The sequence below is a fragment of the Petaurus breviceps genome, unplaced genomic scaffold (genome assembly GCF_028583685.1).
Source record: "Petaurus breviceps papuanus isolate PSGF00001 unplaced genomic scaffold, PetGlider_PUasm1.0 90775, whole genome shotgun sequence".
Classification (NCBI taxonomy): Eukaryota; Metazoa; Chordata; class Mammalia; order Diprotodontia; family Petauridae; genus Petaurus; species Petaurus breviceps.
In genome coordinates this window covers 1,491,969-1,512,285 of record NW_027187342.1, presented here as the reverse complement: position 1 = coordinate 1,512,285, position 20,317 = coordinate 1,491,969, and the positions used below count along the sequence as shown (strand labels likewise).

Below are 20,317 nucleotides of genomic sequence, written 5' to 3'. Positions count from 1 at the left end.
TGTGTGTGTGTGTGTGTGTGTGTGTGTGTGTGTGTGTGTGTGTGTGTATAGATAGATAGCTAGGGAGAGAGAGACACAGACAGACAGAGAATTGGGTGGGGGGAGGCTCTAGGAACCAGAGAGATCAGAAAAAGCTTCTTGTAGCCGGGTGAAACCTGAGCTGAGCTTTGAAGGATACTGGGGATTCTGAGAGGTGGGGGTGAGGCAGGAGAGAATTTCATGAAGGGAGACGAAGTCTTATGATTGATTACATTCATGAAAGGAAATCCACTGTGCAAAAGTCTTCATTTACAAACTATAATGTTTAAGCTGTCACTACTTCAGTCAGTGGGCTGAAAGAGAAGCCTTGATAAGACCATTTAGTAAACCACAATGATCTGATGATTATTCATTATTTGTTGATGCTGCTGACATGAACTACTTTAAGGCTAATAACTGAACAACTAACTGTGATGTAGAAACAATGCTTTATCTATCAAGGGTCTGCTATAGGGCAGCTAGGTGGCCCAGTGCATAGAGTGCCTGACTTGGAGTTAGGGAGACTCATATTTCCTGAGTTCAAATCCAGCCTCAGACACTTAATAGCTGTGTGACCCTGGGCAAGTCACTTAACCCTGTTTACCTCAGTTTCCTCATCTGTAAAATGAGATGGAGAAGGAAATGGCAAACCAGAGCAGTACCTCTGCCCCAGATAGGGTGACAAAGAGTTGGGCATGACTGAACTGGACGGGGCACTATGTTACAAAGAAAAGCAAAAACAATCTCTGCCATCAAGAGGCATACAATCTAATTGGGGGGAACCCAATGAAAACAATTCATGTGCAAACAAGAAATACAAGGTGTCCCAAAAGTCTTAATGCAGTTTTAATCTTTAAAGCTTCATTAAAGCTTGAAACTGCATTACCACTTTTGGGACAACATGTATAGTGTCAGTTAATGCCTGCTATGTGCCAGGGACTGTGCTAAATGCTGGGAATGCAAAGCATGGCAAAAGACAGTTTCTGCTCTCAAGGAGTTAATAGTCTAATGGGGGAGGAAGGTGGGCAGGAGAACATCTATACAACTGTGTGAAAATAAGCTAAGCTGTTGTTTAGTAGTATTATGTCTGATTCCTTGTGACACCATTTGGGGTTTTCTTGGCAAAGATGCTGGGGTGGTTTGCCATTTCCTTCTCCAGTTTATTTTACAGATGAGGAAACTGAGGCAAACAGAAGTTAAGTGACTTATCCAGGGTCATACAGCTAGTTAGTGTCTGAGGCCAGATTTAAACTCAGGTGCTCCTGATTCCAAGTCCAGTAGTGTGCCTGAAACAAGCTATAGACAAGATCAGGTGGAGATGATCTCAGAGGGAAGGTATTAACTTAAGTGCTATCATCACACTTCTGATCATTTGTTTTCTGGAGCCACCCAAGGGTAACACAAAAGCCATCTAGCTCAACCCATACCCAAATACCAGTCTTCTCTACAACACTCTCAGCATGTGGTCATTTAGTCTCTGCTTGGAGATCACCCCGCTTTTCCCCCACTTCATGGGGGAACCCATAACTTCCCTGAGCAGTCCATTGCTCTTATGGATCGTTCTGATGGCTGGGGAATTTTTCCTCCCACAAAATTGAAATCCTGCAGCTTCTATCCATTTCTGGCTCCTAATTCTGTCCTCTGGGGCTAAGCAGAACAAATCTAATCCCTTTTTGTGGCAGCCCCTCAGATACTTGAAAACCATCAGTTATCTCTCCCCTCTCCCCTCCCAAGTCTTCTACTCTGCAGGCTAAACATCTCCAGGTCCCTCAGTTCCATATTTTTAGGTGGCCTGAGTGCAAGGTCCTTCACTATGCTGATTTCCCTCCTCTAGATACTCTTTGGAATGGCCAGGATTTATCATGTCCTTCTTGAAATGTGGCCTTCAGAATAGAATAGAATAGAAGATAATAGCCCATGTGGCCTGACCAAGGTAGGGTACAAACTCTTGGCAATTCTATAATCTTTTGGGGGCCTTATTTATTCTGAAATATGTTTAAATTTGATAAAATTTGCGTTTGGCAGTAGGAACCCAGATTCAGTCAATATTCTTATATAATGATGCTTAGTTTTTGGAGCAGGCAGAGTTCTTATTGATTATCTTATCACAAAGTAAAGTTCTCTTTTATCTTAATAAGGCAGCTAAGCATTGCCATGGATAGAGTGGGGGACTTGGAGTTAGGAAGATATGAGTTCAGATCCTGCCTCAGACCCTGGATAAGGTACTTAACTTCCCTCAGCCTCAAATTTCCTCATCTGTAGAATGAGGAAAATAAGAGCCCCTACATCCCAAGGTTAGGTACATAGAAAATGCTTTGCAAACCTTTAAAGTGCTACATAAATGTTAGCTATTGTTATTATATTATTAAGGGAATAACCTTCACTAAAGAAGTAAAGTTTGGACTTTAACCAAGAGATTTGCTAATTGTTCTTTCCTTTCATGGCCTCCACTCATGATATAAATATTTAAGCAAATACTTTCAGAGGATGAGCACTGAGGTTGTGGAGGTATCATTCTCCAGGGCTTAGCTATGGGATTTCCTTCGGTCACTCTCACTGCAGTTTTAGTCTGGGTAACCTGGCCCAGGCCTCACTAAAGAACCTCAGGCATCATAACCCACGGGGAATTCTTTTGCACATTTAGGTCTTCAGCCTGATTTTGGTTTTCAGTGGACTTTGTTCCCTTCCTCTTAAGGAACTCAATCAGAGACCTCCAAAAGAGAGCTCTCAAATTGACAGAGAACCATGAAGTGAGGCTGAGTTTCTTGCTATAAGGCTCTCTGGGACGGTATCTAGATAGTAACACAGCTTCTCCCAGTATAGAGACAAGGCCATTTGTGATTCCTAGGTAAGACATCTGTCATTCTCTCCTTCCTTCCTTCCTTCCTTCCTTCCTTCCTTCCTTCCTTCCTTCCTTCCTTCCTTCCTTCCTTCCTTCCTTCCTTCCTTCATTGTTTTTCTTTGTGACCCTATTTTGGGTTTTCTTGGCAAAGATACTGGAGTGATTTACCATTTCCTTCTCCAGCTCATTTTGTAGATGAGAAAACTGAGGCAAGCAGGGTTAAGTGACACACATCTGGTAAGAGTCTGAGGCCAGATTTGTACTCAAGAAGATGAGTCTTCCTGACTCCAGGTCTGGCACTCTATCCAGTGGGCCACCTGGCTGCCCTTCATTCATTTACTCATGCACAAAGCTCTGATCAGAGCATTAAGTTAGAGCCTGTAAAGACACAAACTTTAGATAAGATATTGTTCCCGTCCTCATGGATCTTGTAATCTCTTATCCTTTTTCATCTTTCCTGGTGCCCAGACTGATGAGAGGAATAATGATGATAACAATAATAGTAAAAGAAGCTAGCATTTATATAGTGTTTTCTATGTGCCAGGTCTGGGGCTAAGTGCTTTAATGATTATTATCTCCTTTGGGCCTTACAACAACCCCATGAAGCAGGTGCTTTTATTGTCCCCATTTTACAGATGAGGAAATGGAGGCAAACAGAGGTTAAATGACTTGCCAGAGTCACATAGCTAATAAATGTCTGAGACTCAATTTGAACTCAGGTCTTCCCGACTGCAGAGGTCCAGTGTTCTACCCCCTAAATAAGAACATGATAGGGAAGTTTTACGTTTTATCTTTCTGTTCATCTTGTATTGATCTTAGAGAAAATTGTCTCTGAATAGAGAATGGTTTCTTGTCCCTTGCTTTGAGAGGAAGAAATAAGAAGCAGTGCCATCCCCTGTAGACATGACAGCTGGGGGCTTGGTATGCATCAGACTTCTGGCTCCTGGGGCTTTTGGATCTGATCTAAGTTCTGGAGATAATTGGAGGGAGAAGGCAAGACAGGGCTGCCTCTAAGGGGTGTGAGGCTCTTGGGGTGTCCCAGGGTATCTCCCCATATCCAAGTGAATTCAGATTGAGTTGAACATTGAAAGCAGCCTGGATGAGGAGTAGCACTCACAGGGCAGGCAGCATGATGAAGTGGGAAGAGCCCTGGGTTACAGTCCCAGCATTATGGCTTACTGGCTGTATGACTTTGGGCAGCTACTTCTGTGATCTTGGACCCTTCTGCTCCTTGGAAAAGGAGGGTGTAGGCCAGGAGGCTCGCAGGACCCTTCCTGCTTTCAATTTCTTCACTTTGTTGCCTCCCTTCCCTGTAGCTTGGATGAAGGCAGTAAGGGGTGCTAAGTGCTGATTATGGGCCCCAGCTGGGAGAGTCTGGGCCTTTCATAGTTTCTATGCAAGGAGAATTAGTATGTGAGGACTTTGTTAGCTCAAGGGCACAGCAGCCCTTTTTTGTTTGCTGTTCTAATTCCTTGCATAGAGAACATTTTCCCAAAGCTCTATGGGACATTTCCAAAAGGGGATGCATCATGGTTTGTTCTGGGTCGTGGAACCATAGATATAATGGAAAGAGAACCAGGCTTGGAGTCAGAGAGGCGTTCCTTCACAGTCGAAGGAACCCTGACTGATTATGGGGTCAGAGGATTTTCTCTTGAATTCTTCCTCTGACACTCCCGGCATGACTTTGGACAAGTCACTTAACCTCCCTGGCCTCAGTTTACTCATCTGTAAAATGAAGGGGTTAGACTAGATAGCTTCTAAGTTACCTTCTAGCTTTGAATCCATGAACCCATGAAGATGAATCCTGTGGTACTTTACATTTCTAAAATTATAAGGAGACTTGGGCTCGAATCCCAGCTGTGATATTTATTAGCTGTGGAACCCTGGGCAAGCTACTAAGGACCCCTCTGAGCCTCAGTTTCCTCTTCTGTACAATGGCATTAATAAGAGTTGTACTATCTACCTCATAGGGTTTCTGTGAGCGTAGTACTTTGTAAATTGTAGAACACTTTAGAAAAGGGAGCCTATAGGTTTGGGTCTTCTAGGACAGTGGTGGAGCTGGGAGCTGGGATTAGCAGTCCTGAATCTCAGGCCCGGAACGTGGTCCTCAACTCATATACCTCCTTCTTCCCTACAAGTAATGTCATCATCTCCCTGATGTCATGGTTCTCTTCAAATCGAAAGACAAACAGCAACAACCGCCCGTCTATGGTCTAATCAAACTGGCTTTTCTGTTGTTCTTCATAGACATCATTTCATCTTCCATCTTTCATCCCTGCGCCTGACCACTGACCCATACCCCATACCAACACCATGTTTTTTTCTTGTCCCTCTCTCTCAAAATCCGTGGTTTCCTTCAAAGCTTAGCTCCTCTTTTGTTTCCTTTTGATGCCTCTCTGGATCCTCCCCTCTCCCAGCCCTTAGTACTTTCCTCCACCCTAAAATTACCTTGTATACATTTTGAATATATTGATAGATATCAGAGTTGGTTCTCCTGAAAAATGTAAACCCCCTGAGGGCAGGGAACTTTGTTTTTATATAGTAGGTACTTGATAGATGCTTATTGATTAACTGAATGTTACAGTGAGCTTGTCTAAAGAAGAGACCCAGATAGATGAAGTCTAGTCCTCTCACAGGGTTTAGCCTCCTGCCTTTGTGAAAAGGGGCATTTCTTAGCACCCTCAGCTGCCTTGGATGCTGGGTGGTAATCTTTAAAACAATTGCAGGGCTGATCTCCATCTGATTTCCCGTCCCCAGCCACCTGTATATGCAGCCCAGACAGTCACTCTACCAAGAGGAAGCCGGTAAGACACTGTCACTTTAAACAAAACAACAGTAGCAGCAACAACAAAACATGTTTCCCTTTTTTATGGTTTTAGACTAACTCCTTTGGAAATGGGTCACCACCACAAGCTGGGTCGTCATTGGTTTTGTTTACATTGAGTCTTCCTTGTATGTTCCTGTGAAGGATACAGAGGGTGGGTCCAGGAGGGAAGAGGGGCACCCTAGGGATGGCAGGCCTGTATAAACATGGGCATCATCTGACTCCAATAACCCCTCTGTCATCTGGGAACTCTGGGCTGTAATCATCAGGGATGAAAGGTTGGCGAGGATATTTGGGTTAGGAGCTATGATCTGGAGGCAAGAGTCTTATGTGGAACTGTTGCCCACAGTGACTCCAGTCACTTGGCCCAGAGACCAAGATGATTTTAAAGAGAGAAGCCAAACAAATGCTTGTTAGTTGGAAAAAAAAATTTAAAGCAAAATAAAGCTAGATAAATAATAATACTAATAAAATAATGATACAATAAAATAAAAATATGCCAGATCATAGGATTTGCAGCTGGAAGAGATATTATTAATCATCAACTCTAACTTTTTCATTTTACTAGTGAGAGAACTAAGGCACAGGAGAAACTCAAGTCCATGGCTTTTGGTCTTATCCTAGCTGACTTAGTTTCAGAAATGATAAGCTAACATTTAGTGATCATAGGAAAATCTTCAACAGAGAATGCGACACTATGGTACATACCTTCTCATTGCTTAAATTCCCTAAGTTGAAGCAAAATTCTCTTTCTAGAGTTAGGCAGGGGGCGGGTAGGTGGCAGTGAATAGAGCACCAGCCCTGGGGTTAGGAGGACCTGAGTTCAAATGTGGCCTCAGACACTTAACACTTACTAGCCTTGTGACCTTGGGCAAATCACTTAACCTCAATTGCTCCTTCAAAAAAAGCAAAATATTAAAAGAAATAGAGTTAGGCAATGACGTATGGTTAAAAAAAAAAAAAGAGCTCTGGCCTGGGAGTTGGGAAGTCTGGATTCTAGTCCTAGCACCTCTACTAACTTACTGTATGACTCTGGGCATGTCATTTCCCTTCTCTAGGCCCCAGTTTTCTTCTCTATGAAATGGAAGATGATATACCTCTAGATCAGTTGTACCAAACTCAGAGCCACTAGAACATACATGAGTATCCCTGAGAGCTGCATTTGATTTAGAAAAACCACGTGTTAACATTATCTATGCTCTATTGCATTTTATTTATTTCATTAAATATTTCTCAGTAATATTTTAGTCAGGTTTGAGCAGTCCTCAAGAACATTCTGAGCTGTGTATTAGATACCTCTGAACTAGATGATATTGAAGCTCCCTTCTAGCTATAATATTGTATAACTCTCTGTAAGGGAAGGGCCTTTTTGCTTGAAGAAAGCCAAAAGGGAACTGTTTTTGCTTCCTCTTTCTGACCTCTTTCATCTATGCTAGAAAAAAAAAAAAGCAAACTATTTCAGTGCATCAGACAGGCCTTTTTCACACATCTGTGGACTATTTTGGACTGGAAAACTTATATAATGTAACATTCAGTTATAGCACGCGTCCCAGTGTAATTTCCAAGGCTCCACTTTTGAACCCTGCCGAAGGGACTGGAATGGGATTTTTCAGTCCCAGAAGGAACCTCTGTCTACCAGGTTTCTCTCATCTGTTTCTAAACGCACCTGGGTGGAGCAGTGGATAGAGCTCTAGGCCTGGAATTTGGAAGACTTAAGTTCAAATACGGCCTAGCTGTGTGACCCTGGAAAAATCACTTAGTCCAATTTGCCTCAGTTTTCTCATCTGTAAAATGAGCCAGAGAAGGAAATGGCAAACCACTCTAATGTCTTTGCCAAGAAAACCCCAAATGGGGTTATAAAGAGTCAGACACGACTAGACTGTAGCAACAAGTATACCTGTTTCTACAGAGAAGATAGCTCCAGTCTGCAGCTTGCAATGTCATAGGGTCCTAGATGAGAGCTAGAGGGGACCTTAAAGTCCATCCACTCCAGACTCCTCATTTGATGCTCAGAATGAATAATGAACTTGTCCAAGGTCACACTCCTAGGCAGTGCATAGCTGGGATTCCAACCTGAGACTTGGGACGCCAAACCCAGGCCTCTTTGCACTGCACCATGCTGCTAAATCTCCTTCTCAGTTTGGAGATATATTTAGGTCATAATGAGAAAGGAGCTCTTTCAAATGACAGGGTTGAATGCTGCTTGCATGGCTTTACTTCTAATGCCTCCTTGGCACCCTTGCCAGATTCTGCTATGATTTGCTGTCAGTGGGTTCTTTGCTCTTTTTCCCTCTGGGGTTTTGTTGACTGCATTGGTTGGTACTCCTGTCATTTGTTTGTTTCAGATGTGATCCCATCCTTCTGCCCCGTCTGAAGGCCATCCTCCTTGGCATTAGCGCCATCTCCCAAGCATATTCCCAGAGGATGTAGGTTTTCTGCTTCTGGTCCTGATTCTCAGGACTAGGCCTCTGCTGCCTTGTACATGCAAGCAAACATAAGTTCCCTCAGCCCCTGAGGTCTTCTCTCTCTGGAACATCTTCTTTGATGGGTGAGTTTCTCCCAGAACCACCATTTTGTGGAAGGATGTAGGCCAGTCACAGCTTTATTCCTTTCCCAACTCTTCTTCAGATGCCCTAGACTTTGTCTCCATGCCCCTACTCAGGCACCTTCTCTCCTACCCCTTTTTTCTCCCCCAGCTTTTTCAGCTTCCCCATTAGAATGCAAGCTCCTTGAGAACAGGGACTGCCTTTTTTAAAGTTCTACTTATACTTCTAGTTGTATTTCCAGTACTCCGGACACATAGTAGGTGCTTAAATTCTTGTTAGCATATTGACTTACTGTATACATAAGCCTTGTAGCAAGTAATCCAGGTCAGGACTTGGAGGTGACTCCTGCTCTTGGAGACACAGAGAGCTTTAATTGGGAATTTTGCAACTGGGGCAAGTACCCCAGACTGAAAATGGGGCAAACACACCCTTAGTTGGGGGGAAAGAAAGCTGGTGGTAATTGTCTATATTAATCATTCTTTCTAACTAGGCACTGAGCTATGTTGGTTCTGTGGTGCTAAAGGATGATAAAGAACCTGGGCTCTTTAAATAGCTGCAAATGAAACAACAAACACTTATTAAGTGCCCACTGTTTTCCAGGCACTGTGCTGAGTGCTGGGGATACAATAAGAAAAAGAAAGCCAGTTCCTGCCTCCAAGGAGCTTATAATATAAAAGTGGGGGGAGGGGAAGACAATACCAAAGGAAGCTGAAAGAGGGGATACCAGAAGGTACCTGCCTAAGGGGACATGATGAAGATGGATTTGAAACTAAGTGGAGCAGCTAGTAGCAAGTAAGCTGGCTGGCATTTTGAGCCCCCTATAAAGGAGAGACTATGGAAGGAGTTTTCTTGTTTCTTCCTCCAGCCCTCTAATCAGAGGAAGTACAATCTACTGATAGGAGCTACGTGGTTCAGTAGATAGAACACTGTGCCTAGAGTCAGGGAGACTCATCTTCCTGAGTTCAAATCTGGCCTCAGACACTTACTAGCTGTGTGACCCTGGGCAAGTCACTTCACCCTGTTTGCCTCAGTTTCCTCATCTATAAAATGAGCTCAAGAAGGAAATGGCAAATCACTGTAGTATCTTTGCCAAGGAGATCCCACACGAGGTCAAGAAGAGCTGGACAAAACTGAAAATGACTGAACAACAGCAAAATATTTCTGAAACAATCTCCAAGGTGGTGAATTTCCTGATGATATATCTAGTGATAAGTTTATTCTGGGTGTGGTCTGATGATAATAGAATTGCTGGTCTGCTTATAGATTTCGGTAAATCAGGCAGTAGGGAAAGAGGTTGACTTTTGCCCTTGCCATCTCTTGATAACATTTCAATACCATTTTCCTTGGGCCATGACTCAGATCTCCTCTCCTGTCTCAGTCCTTTGTGGCGATTTCCTGCTACAAGAGAGAGGGGCCAGTGTTTGCAATGAAGATTTCTTGGAAGGGGAAGGATTTGTGGTCTGTTGCATCTCCTGCAGAAAATGAAATCCAGCCAAGGCTGAAATGGCACTGTTGGGGCCATCCCATGGGGTATGGTTGAGAAGAGAAAGAGTCAGCATATATACTTCTCACAAAAAAGTCATAGAATCACAAGATTTAGAGGTGGAAGGGACCTTGGAGATGATCTCCAACCATCTTAGATTTAATAGGGACAAATGTCAAGTTTTAGACTTGGGTTAAAAAAAATCAGCCTCACAAGCACAACTTAAGGGAGGAATGATAAGACAGTAGTTTGCCAGAAAAAGTTCCTGGGGGTTTAGTGGACTGCTGGGGCAGTCAGGTGGCACAGTGCATAAAGTACCTGGCCTGTGTCAGGAACAGTCTTCTTCCTGAGTTCAAATCTATCTGATTCTTGAGTGGTTTGTATTTCCTTCCCCAGTACATTTTACAGGTGAGGAAATGGAGGCAAACAGGATTGCCCAGGGTCACATAGTGTTTGAGGGTAGATTTGAACTCAGGTCTTCCTGACTCTAAAACTCTAATGACTTTGCCACCTAGATGCCCTCCTGCCCCTATTATCTTTTATATATTATGAATCTACTTTTATGGGTCTGTGTTATTTCCCTGAATAGAATGTAAATTCGTTAAGGTTAGGGGCAGTGTCATTTTTTTGGTCTATGTCTTCACAGTGCCTGTCACACAGTAGGTGCTTAATCATTGCTGGTAGATTCATTGATCTCAGCTAAGTCCCTTTAGTACCTTGGGCCCCAGTTTCCCTCTCTGTAAAATGACTTTTGCTTCTTTCAGTTCTGAATCTGTGATCTTATGACCTGATGTATTTATGTCCTACCTGTGTATTTTGAACTTTTTCTTAAGTTAACATCCTGAAAGCTTATGGAATGGGACCAAATGGGAAGACAGACCTTGGTTTTGAGTTCTGACTTGAGTTCATGAATAATTTTGGGGAGAAGAAAGCTATTGCTCCCATATCTCAGTTTTGCCACTATATAAAAATGAGCTTAGGCTACTTGGAGAGTTTAATTAGAGCAATGCAAGGTCAAGTTCTTTGAACTCCTTTGAAGAAAACATTCTTTAAATTCCAAGGTGGTTCTTTTTGGTGATTAGTCATCACTGGAGTTACAGGTACAAGTAGTCTTTGAAGCTCAGGGTGGTGATTAACTCCTGCTGTTACAGTAAGACAAAGTCCAACATTGGTGCACTGCCCCCCTCCCTCTTGTAAGACTGGTAGGGAGGTAAGGTACTCTTAGTCTGGAGTACCACTTGATAATGGTATTTCCAGGGTGTGGTGGGGAGTGGCAGCCCTGGGATTAAATCACCCCTTTCTTTGACCTTCAGATTAATTTGAGGATTTGAGATTGAGCTGCCCAGGGTCCCACAGCCAGTGAGGACTAGAGCTGGGAGGGGAAGCTGGGCCCTGGACACCAAATCCTGTCTTGTTCTTTTTCCTACTGTGGTGTCTGTTGCCTAAAGGGAATGAGATTTGTGATGGGAGAGTGAATTACTTGGGAGAGTCCCAAGGCTCATTTCTGTGTGTGTGGTAGAAAGCCTGTTAGATTTGGAGTCACTGGGTATCACAGTGGCCAGTGGGCCAGAGTTAGAGTCAGGAAAACCGAGTTAAAATCCTGCCTCAGACACTCACTAGCTATGTGCCTGGGTAAGTGGAGATAATAATAGCATCTACCTCACAGGGTGGTTTTGATGATAATCAAATAAGGAAATAATATAAAGCCCTTTGTAAACCTTAAAGCTTTATAGAAATAACAGCTATTATTTATTATTATTAATATTATTAGCTATATGACTATGGGCCGATCACTTTACCTTTTGGAGCCTCAGTTTCCTCATCTGTAAAATGGGAATATTAATGCCTTTAGTAAGTGAGAGGCCGCTTTGGTCGGAAGACTTTGGGTTTAAGTCCTGTATTTTTCACACAAAAAGGTCCCATTTCCCCTTTTCTCCCCTCAAAATCGCTTGTAGTACCTGCCTTACAGGACTGTTTAAATAAGATAATGTACAGAAACTTTATGTATTCTACACATTTTAAAGAGCTTTGTAAATGTCAACAGTTTTTATTACCCAGGGTGCTCCTGCCTCTTGCTTCTCCATAGACATTGATAACTTATTCACAGTTTGGCTCCAACCTATTTTTCCAGACCGATCTCATATTACTCTTCCTCAGGCATTCTACTTTCCAGCCAGACTAGCTTCCTGGCCTTTCCTAGTACAAGACCTTCCCACCTCTGTGCTTTTGCAGCAGCTGTGTCCCTCGTGCCTGGAATGCCCTCCCTCCTTGCCTAACTGCCTTCAGAATTCAGCTCCAGTGTCATCTCTGCCACGAAGCCTTTTTTCTGATCCTTCCTAATTGTTGTTGCCCTCCCCACCACCAACAAACAGTGGGTAGACACCTCGTGTGCATTTTGTCTTGACTCATGTCTGTAAATGTTATCATTCAAAATTCCTTTAGGGAAGGTTCTCAATGCCAGTTCCTTAGCCTGGTGCTTGGCACATTAATTAGGCACTTCATGAATGGTTATTGAATGAATGATGTCCTAACAGGCACTCATGATGTACTCAAAGAGGTTCTTTCATGTTAGCAGCTTCCCCACTTCTCCTCTGCCACTCCCCCCTTGCCCCATCATTTGGGCTTAGGGCAGGGGTGGGAAACCTTCAGCCTCAAGACCACATGTGGCCCTCTGGGTCATCAAGTGTGGCCACGTGTGATCTCGAGGCCACAGGCTCCCCACCCCTGGCTTAGGAGCTACCCTGGATGTTAAGAGATGCCATTGGGCAGAGGGTGGAGTGCTCAGGTTCAACCTGTTGTCCCCACAGCACCAAAAAAGGAAGAACGGGTTAGGTTCTCTTTAGGAAGAGGATGTGATATAAGAGATGATTTGGGCAGCAGGTTGGTAACAAGTCAATAAACAGGAAGTACCGGCCATCAAAGAGCTTCTGCTCAAGGAAATGAGAAAAAAAAATGACACAGAGGAACAGAAACTCCCTGATGTTAGGGAGGTTAGAACAGTGTCAAAACCACCACCTGCTATAAGAAGCCAGCCCTCCAACACTAAACGAATAAGTACTTTGAATAGGATTAAGAAGAATGGGATCACTCTTTTTTCTTTTTCTGGGGTGGGGAGGCCTGTTTTAAGAGTACATCGTTACAATCCTAGGAGTAGAGGGAATTTGTCTTATTGGGTCCCTTGGGTCCTGGTAGCACAACTTTTAAATGACTAGAAAAAACATCTTTTCTCCCTTGTTCTTTCAATGCTGGGATAATAGGGTTGGAACAGAAAGGGATCTTAATTTGTTTCAATTCAACCAACACTTGTTAAATCTTTTCTTTGTGTTAGACACATAGTAAGCGCTTAGAAAAGGCTTGGTGTTGACTGGGGGAGACTTGAAGCAGGGAAACCAATCAGCAGATTATTGTAAAGGTGCAGGCATGAGGTATACCAGGGTGGTGAAAGTGTTGGAAGAGGGAAGGGGGCAATAGCAGAGAGATTTTTTTCCCTTTTTTTTTTGGAGGGCAATTGGAGTTAAGTGACTTGTCCAAGGTCACATGGCTAATTTTTGTGTTACATGTCTGAGGCCAGATTTGAACTCAGGTCCTCCTAACTCTAGGGCCAGTGCTCCATTCACTATGTACCTAGCCACACCTCAGTGATATTATGGTAGTAGAAACAATAGAACTTGGCAGTTGATTGGACACAGGGGTAAGAGAGTGAGGAAAGTGAGTTTGCCATTCTTGTTTGAGGGGCACAATAAATCCTGTTAAACCTTTCTATTAGCCCACTGGGGTTGAGCATGGTGTAGATGACCACCTCTCAGGCCCAGGGGCCCAGAAATATCTCCTGGGATTTCTTTATCTCTGCTACAGAATCAGGCCCTTATGAAGGGATGACCCAGAAGAGAGAGTCTAAGGCCCCCGCACTGGTCCTGATTCTATGTCTTCCAGGAGCCTCTTGTTGACCCCATTCATGGGAGAGTGGCCGGCTATTCTCACTGTAATGTCTTTTGCCTTTCAAGGCCAACTTTATATGACTTATTGAGAATTTGAATGACACCTAGGTTGGAGCCTAAGGGTTTGGAAGGATAGACTACCATTGACAGTAACAGGGAATTGGGGAAGATGAAAAAGTTGAAGGGGGAAGGGGACAAAAATGTGTTTAGTTTTTGGGCACTTTGAGTTGTAAGTGTCTAGGGCCATCCAATACTATTTAAACTTGTCTGGCCAGTAAAAATGGCAACAGTGTGCGATGACTTTGTAATCCCTAGGTTCAAATCCCACTTCTAACATTTACTACCAGTTTGACCTTGGGCAAATCACTGGTCTTTCCCTGGGCCTCAGTTTCCTCTTTTGCAAAATTGGAGGAGATGGCCTCTTGAGACCCCTCCCTGGTCTAGATCTATGCTCCTACAGTCCTTAGAGTACCTGTTTTTTTGTTTTTGTCTTTTCAGAGGGGGGAAGGCAGGGCAATTGGGGTTAAGTGACTTGCCCAAGTTCACACAATTAAATGCCTGAGGCTGGATTTGAACTCAGGTCTTCCATGACTCCAGGGCCAGTGCTTTATTCACTGGGCCACCTAGTTGCCCCCTGGGTTTGTTAATAATAACATTGATGTAGCCTAGGGGCTGTTAGCTGAGGGTAATTACTTTGAGCATTGGCATCAGCTGTGCCTGTCAGTGTTTCATAAGGCATGGGAGTGCTGTGACTGGCGGAGGTCTCTGGTATTTATTTCATGGGTGGTCAGGCCATCTTTTTGGTATTTCCAGGCTTCAGTTATTTTATCACACACATGTTCCTTTCTAATCTGAGGCTAAATTCTCTTGTACACACCCAGAAGCTTCTGAACTTTGCCTTCGCCCAGCAAATAATCAGTCCCAGAAGTTTGGGCTTCTTTAAGAACACCCACCCAGTGCTCCCAGACAAGGGGCAGAAGTGAGCTTCCCAAACACCCTTCTGTGTCAGGGTCCCAAAGCCCATGGAGGATTGTGGGACTTCTCAACAAGCTTCCTGAAGGTTGAAGAGTTTGCCATCCTTGTTTGAGGGGCACAGTAAGTCCTGTTAAACCTTTCTGTTAACCCACTGGAGTTGAGCATGGAGTAGGTGACCTCCTCTCAGGCTCAGGGGCCCAGAAATATCTCCTGGGATTTCTTTATCTGTGCTTTTGTAGCTCTTGTTATTAGTGACCCAAGATGGCGCAGGCATTCTTTTTCTTTGTCCTTAGGCTTTTCTTCTGTCAGTGTGTATTTCTGAATTAAATTCTATTGTACAATTGAATGTGCAGGTTTATGATAGCCAGGCTAGGAACTTGAGGAACAAAGACAAAAATGAAAATAGATCCTGCCCTTAAGGAGCTTGCATCCTACTGGGAAAAAATAACCTATCTGTGTATATATACATAACATACACACATAGACACATGTGCATATAATATATATTACATGTAATATGTGATATTTAATCATTTAACTTACTATATAAGAGTAGTTCAATTTATGTAGCTCTTTAAGTTCGTAAAGCACTTTATGTTATATTATTTGAACCTTCTACATATATATTATGCTGATCATGCACACACACTCGTACCAGTCAGTCAACAAACATTTGTTAAGCACGTTATCCATGTTACAAATTGTGATGGTCTCTGGGTATACAAAAAGAGGCAAAAGACAATCACTCCCCTCACAATCTAATGGCAGAGTCAACAAGCAAATATATACAAAGTAAACCATATACAGGATAAATGGGAAATAATTAACAGGGTGAAGGTATGAGAATTAAGAGGGATTTGGGAAAGGTCTCCTGTAAAAAATGAGACTTTAGTTGGGTCTTAAAGCAAGCTGGGGAAGCCAGTTGGCAGAGAAGAGAAGGAAGAGCTTTCCAGGAGTGGGGGACAGCCAGAGGAAATGCCTAGAGCCAGGAGACAGAGCATATTCTTTGTGAAACAAACAGGAGCCCAGTGTCGCTGGGTTGAAGAGAATGTGATAGAGAGTGAGGGATTAAGAAGACTGGTAAATTATGAAAGGCTTTGAACACAAAACAGAGCATTTTGTATTTGATCCTGGAGGCAATAGGGAGCCATTGGAGTTTATTGAGTAGGGGAGGGTGACATGGTCAGACCTGTGCCTTAGGAAAATCGCTTTGGTGGCTGAATGGAGGATAGACCAGAGTGGGGCCAGACTTGAGGCAGGCAGACTCACCTGCAGGCTAATACAGTAATCCAGGCTTGAGCTGATGAGGGCCTGTGCTAGAGTGGTGGCAGTGTCCAAGGACAGAAGGGGGCACGTAGGGGAGGAGAGATGAAGCAAAGGTAAAATCAGGAGGTCTTGGCAAGAGATTAGGTATGGAGGGTGAGTGATAGGAGTTGAAGATGATGCTTGAGTTCTGAGCCTGGGAGGGATGCTGGTGTCCTCAACAATAATGATGATGTTTGGAGGGGGCTAGAGTTTATGGGGAAGATGAGTTCAGTTTTTGACATGCTGAGTTTGAGATGTCTACTGGACATCCAATTCGAATGTTTGAAAGGCAACTGGTGATGGGAAATGTATATATGTAAACATATTCTTAACTCCTACCGAGAAAACTAGTCACTCCCATCCTCTGGAGCTTGAAGGGCTGCATCCAAGGTCAGACACATCCGGCTCAGGATTCGTTTTTTGGCTTGTGTTCAGGAAAGAAAACACAAAGCAGAAAAGGCATCCAGGAGCCCAAGGCTCTGGAGCAGCCCATTTAGGTGAGCCCTGGCTTAGCTGCCAGCCTTTCCAGGGTGGAGAAAGGGCATGTCATCATTGACCCATCCCTCAGAGGAAGAGTCTGGAAGGGTTCGATATGCCAGGCAGACTGGGATGGGGAGAGGAGAGAGAGAGAGGGAGGAGAGGAAGAGAGAGAGCAGAGGGGACAGGAAAGGAGGGAAGGAGAGAGGAGAGAAAAGAAGAGAGGGAGAGGACGGGAGAGACAGTGGGAGAAGGGAAAGAAAGGAGGGGAGAGGAACAGAGAGAGGAAAGGGGAGAGAGAAGGGGGAGAGGGAAAGGGGAAAGGGAGGGAAAGAGAAGAAGGGAGAAATAAGAGAGGAGGGAAGGAGAGAGGGAGAGGAGAGGAAAGACAGTGTGAAGGAGGAGAGAGAAAGGAGGGAGAAAGAGGAGAGGAGGGAAGGAGAGAGGAAGAGGAGAGGAAAGACAGAGTGAGGGAGGAGAAAGGAGGGAGAAAGAGGAGAGGAGGGAAGGAAAGAGGAAGAGGAAAGACAGAGTGAGGGAGGAGAGAGGAAGAGGAGAGGAAAGGCAGATTGAAGGAGGAGAGAGAAAGGAGGGGAGAGGAACAGAGAGAGAGAATAAAAAGGGAGAGAGGGAGAGAAGAGGGGAGAGAGAAAGGAGAGAGAGGGAGAGGAAAGACAGAGTGAGGGAGGAGAGAGAAAGGAGGGGAGAGGGTGAGAGAGAGGGAGAGAGAGAGAATAAAAGGGGAGAGAGGGAGAAAGAGAGACCGTTCATGAACATTCCCTTTAAGATCCGTTGAATGAACTACTCCTTTCTTAGTGGCCACCCCCCTTTGGCACAGTCTTTCTCTCCCATTCCCGACCCTGCCCTGCAATACTCCCATATCCCCTTAGCACTTTGGAGTGGGGGAACCTAAGGACTACCTAGGGCTTGTCTGGTCCATTGAAGAGTGACAAGCCCTTCAGTGTTGAGCCATGTTTCTGTAGAGAGGTGGCCAGACCTAAGGTTCAGCATTCCATAGCAAAGGGGTTCTAGCCAGAGCAGACCAGGGACTCAGCTATTTTCCTCTCTATTACACATATATGTAATATATTTATATTATAACATGCATGTGCTGATTTATATAACATATACATAAAGTAATCTATGCAGTAATATAATTATGTAATATATAGAATATATACTATATATACCACATGCATTTTCATATATATTCATGATATTGATTTATATGATACGATATCATATGTCTGTTCATAACTTCATCCAGATAGAGGAGATCTATGATTTCATTAGTCCAGGGAGTTCTAAGTGTGAAACTTCTGTTCTCATGACAGATCAGCACCTTTTCTGCTGCTTATAGTCTGAGACATTATCTGGGGCACTGAGAAGTTAAGTCACTTGTTCAGGGTCACATAGTCAGTACTTGTCAGAGGTGAGACTTGAACTAGGGTCTCCTGACTCAGAGGCTGTCTCTACAAAATAAACAAAAGGCAATTCAGCTGGGAAAGTAAGGGGAGTTGCCAACCATTGGGGAAATTAGGAGAGGCCTTTATGTAAGACCTGGCACAAAGATCCTTGAAAGGAGCTGAGGTGGGGAGGGAGTGCATTGCTAATATGAAGGGCACAGAAGGGCACCTGTGGAAAAGAAAGTTAGACAGTTTAGCTGTAGAGTAAGATAGAGAAGCAGTGGGAAATAAGTCTGGAAAGAAAGTTGGAGTTACATTGTGAAGGGCTTTCTAGGCTAGCCACCTACTCCTCATTGTAGGACAGGAATTCTTTTTTTAAGGGAGGAAAGGGGGGGGGAGGCAATTGGGGTTAAGTGACTTGCCCAGGGTCACACAGTTAGTAAGTATCTGAGGCTGGATTTGAACTCAAGTCCCCCTGATTCCAGGGCTAGTGCTCAATCCACTACACCACTGAGTTACCCCCTGGAACAACAATTCTTAACCTTTTTTTGTGTCCAGTCTCCTTTGGCAGTCTGGTGAAGTCCATGGACCTCTCCTCAGTATCGTGTTTGTTTTTTAAATTTTTTTATTGATTAATTTATTTTTAGTTTTCAACATTCACTTACACAAAATTTTGAGCTCCAAATTTCTCCCCATCTTTCTCTTCCCCCTACCACTAGACAGCATGCATTCTGATTACCCCTTCCCCCAGTCTGCCTTCCCTTCTATCACAACTCCCCACCCCCCCTTTTATTCTCTTCCCTTCTATTTTCCTGCAGGGCAAGATAGATTTCTATACCCCATTGTTTGTATATCTTATTTCCCAGTTGCATGTAAAAACAATTTTTAACATTCATTTTTAAAACTTTGAATTCCAAATTCTCTTCTTCTCTCCCCATCTACCCTCATTGAGAAGGCAAGCAATTCAATACAGGTTATACCTGTGTAGTTATGAAAAACACTTCCATAATAGTCATGTTGTGAAAGACTAACTATATTTCCCTCCATCCTATCCCTCTCCCAATTTATTCTATTCTCTACTTTAACCTTGTCCCTCCACAAAAGTGTTTGCTTCTGAGAATCGTGTCATTTTTAAATATATCAAATAAAATATAGAATTTCTTTTTCTATATATACATTTTACTTTTTTTGTTTTTTGAGGAAGGGAAGGTAGGGCATTGGGGTTAAGTGACTTGCCCAAGGTCACATGGCTAGTTTTGTGTTAAGTGTCTGAGGTAGAATTTGAACTCAGGTCCTTCTGACTCCAGGGCTGGTGCTCTATTCACAGCACCACCTAACCGCCTCTAAAATAAAGAATTTAAAAGGAAACCAATTATATTGAAATGTAGTTATTAAAGCATATATTTAAAAACAAGTTTAAGTGCTCCAGGTTTAGAACCCCTATCATAGGACATCTGTGGGGAACCAGCCAACCTTGGGCTTGTAGAGTAGAAAGTGGGGAGCCCTTCAGTGTGGTAGCCTTGTCACCCATTTTACAGAAGTTCTGCAAACGGCTTGATGGAATCCAGTCAAGCAGGAATACTGTTTATCCCACCAGATCTCTGTTGCCTTACTGTAAAACCATTTTCTTTTTTCTTTCTTTTAAAGGAAGAAGGAACATTTAGGCTTTAACACCTTATTGAGGGGAGGGGATTTTCCAGGAAGGAAAGGGCACAGAAAGAAAGAGGGGAAGGAAGATATTTTCCTCAGTCAAACCTTACTTACTTCACCATTTTATCTTGAATCTGGTTCTTAGATTCTATCAAACTGTTACCCAAATCATAGGGAAAAACCTCTGTTGTCTCTAGTTTTCTTGGATGTTTGTGTGTGCTTACATAGGCCTTCGTGAATTCCCCACCATTGTTCCATTTCCCTTCTGAGAAGTCACTTGTTAGAGCCTCTTGGAGATCCATTGGGAGCGCAGTCATCCTAGATATCACAGAGTTAATCTGAGCCCAGCCTTTGTTTTAAGACCTAGTGAGGGAGGACCCAGCACCGTCCAAGGAATATCCTTTTCTATTCCTGGACGGCTCTAGATGTTATGAAGTTTTCCCTTTAAATGAATCTAAATCAGCCTCTCTGAAACTTTCACCTCCTACTGTTCCTAGTCATGCTTTCTGAAATCAAATAGGACAAGTCTGGAGCCTCTCCCACAAGACAAGCCTTGTATTTGAAGGCAGCTGCCATGTCCACCCTAAATCTTTTCTTTGTGATAAACATCCTCACTTCTTTTGGCTGATGAATGGGTTTAAGGCCCCTCAACATTCTAACTGATGTCCTCTAGACTTTATCAAACTGATCAACATCCTTCCGAAAATATGTTGCTCCTTGACATGATATGGGGCATGGTAGAGGATAGGGAACATGCCTCCCATGCTTTTGAGATTCTGCCTCAATATTTTTTCAAAATTTTTTTACATTCTCTCTTTCTCTCTCTCTCTCTCTCTCTCTCTCTCTCTCTCTC

The 20,317-nt window shown here is 43.5% G+C and overlaps 1 protein-coding gene across 3 annotated transcripts in view; it reads left to right on the top strand.

Annotated features, from left to right (window-relative positions):
• Positions 1 to 20,317, top strand: part of RASSF2 (Ras association domain family member 2) — a 77,996-nt gene that overhangs the window by 4,534 nt on the left and 53,145 nt on the right. Inside the window, exon 2 of one of the 3 annotated variants that reach the window (XM_069068877.1) lies at positions 8,030 to 8,232. The exons of 1 other annotated variant lie outside the window; for it this stretch is intronic. The gene's annotated coding sequence lies outside the window, so the exon portion shown is untranslated. Of the gene's footprint in view, positions 1 to 8,029; positions 8,233 to 14,581; positions 14,747 to 20,317 lie in introns of those variants that run through there. One more of the 3 variants, XM_069068879.1, reaches the window with a different exon arrangement.